Source organism: Mus caroli, unplaced genomic scaffold, assembly GCF_978045245.1.
Source record: "Mus caroli unplaced genomic scaffold, Mus_caroli_1 scaffold_14, whole genome shotgun sequence".
NCBI classification, from domain to species: domain Eukaryota; kingdom Metazoa; phylum Chordata; class Mammalia; order Rodentia; family Muridae; genus Mus; species Mus caroli.
Window position 1 is genome coordinate 48,080,001 of NW_028227269.1, and position 2,002 is coordinate 48,082,002.

At 46.8% G+C, this 2,002-nt stretch overlaps 1 pseudogene; it reads right to left on the reverse strand.

Moving 5' to 3' along the window:
- Window positions 1–1,367, reverse strand: part of LOC110307356 (glyceraldehyde-3-phosphate dehydrogenase pseudogene) — a 2,645-nt pseudogene extending 1,278 nt beyond the window's left edge.
- Window positions 1,368–2,002: the final 635 nt, after the last annotated feature.

Consider the following 2,002-nt stretch of genomic DNA (forward strand, 5'->3'; position numbering starts at 1 on the left):
AAAGAGAAACATAAGAGAAAATTGACCACTATGGCTATACAATAGTGAGTTGTCATGAATGCCAGTGAGAGTTTCCACAAAGAATCCTAGGAAAAGAAATTCATGGAAAGTGAGTTTTTTAACAACTGTAAATTAAAATAGATAACCAGCCATCTTGAACCCTACATAATACAAAGTTGGGATATGTAAGACTCTGTGTGCTTCTCTCCTGCATGTTCCCAACAACAGTGCCTGGTAAGATGTCAGCACCTTCCTGAGTAGATAACTGGGTCATTTAGTTTGCAATTATGCAAAGCATCATCTCAGGCATTGCACAGTCTCTCTGTGAATGTTCTGGTCCTCAAGCCTTACCCTGTCCTATAAAGGGTTCTGTTTAACTTTATTGCATTAGGATCAATGTGGTGAAAATATATCACTGGACACACTTGAATTTACAGCAATTCTGGCATTGTATAGTGCTTGTGTATTCATGCACAAATCAACGGCAAGCTCAAGTCAGATCAAATACCAGCATGGAGAGAGAAGGTGGGCTTGAAGTCCCACCCACAGTCACTAGTAATTGATCATTGCTGCAGGGAGACAAAGAGTCAGTTTTCTTTAACAGTGGTGCCCCTAGTAAGTTGATCAGACTTCAGTGGTATATTAAAGAATATATGGGCAGTACAAATTGAACTCAATGTATAAGAAATGAACAACAATTTCTAAAATAAGTTGGGTATGGAAGGGTAGATCAGCAAAGAGGGGTGAATATGATCCAAGGTGGTGGACCTCACTGCCTACATGGCCTCCAAGGAGTAAGAAACCCTGGACCATCCACCCCAGCAAGGACACTGAGAGCAAGAGAGAGACCCTCGGTTGCTGAGGAGTCCCTTTCCCAACTCGGCGCCCAACACTGAGCATCTTCCTCCCTTGTTGTAGCCATATTCATTGTCATACCAGGAAATGAGCTTTACAAAGTTGTCATTGAGAGCAATGCCTGCCCCAGCATCAAGGGTGGAAGAATGGGAGTTGCGGTTGAAGTCACAGGAGACAACCTGGTCCTCAGTGTAGCCCAGGATGCCCTTCAGTGGGCCTTCAGATGCCTGATTTACTACTTTCTTGATGTCGTCATACTTAGCAAGTTTCTCCAGGAGGCACGTCAGATCCACGACAGATACATTGGGGGTAGGAACAGGGAAGGCCATGCTGGTGAGCTTCCAGTTCATCTTTGGGATGACCTTGCCCACAGCCTTGGCAGCACCAGTGGATGCAGAGATGACGTTCTGGGCAGCCCCATTGCCATCATGCCACAGCTTTCCAGGGGGACCATCCACAGTCTTCTGAGTGGCAGTGATGGCATGAACCATGGTCATGAGCCCCTTCCATGATGCCAAATTTGTCAGGGATGACCTTGGCGAGGGTAGCTAAGCAGTTGGTGGTGCAGGATGCATTGCTGACAATCTCGATTGAGTTGTCATATTTGTCATGGTTCACACCCATCACAAACATGGGGGCATCGGCAGAAGGGGCGGAGATGATGATCCTTTTGGCTTCAAGTGGGCCCCGGCCTTATCAATGGTGGTGAAGACGCCAGTAGTCTCCATGGCATCACCCCATTTGATGTTAGCGGGGTCTCGCTCCTGGAAGATCGTGATGGGGTTCCCATTGCCCATTGATGACAAGCTTCCCATTCTCGGCCTTGACTGTGCTGTTGAATTTGCCATGGGTGGAGTCATACTGGAACATGTAGACTATGTAGTTGAGGTCAATGAAGGGATCGTTGATGGCAACAATCTCCACTTTGTCATGTGGAGAGCAGACAGCAGCTCTGGTAACCAGTTGCCCTAGACGGTCAAATCCTGTTCACACCGACCTTCACCATTTTATCTACGGGATCAGGCTGGCGCTGCACAAGAAGATGCGGCTGTCTCTGGAACAGGGAGGAGCAGAGACAACAGGTAGTTTCTTTTTATTGTTAGTCTGTGGGATTTCTCATGTGCTATGTATAGGGTTTCCTTAAGTA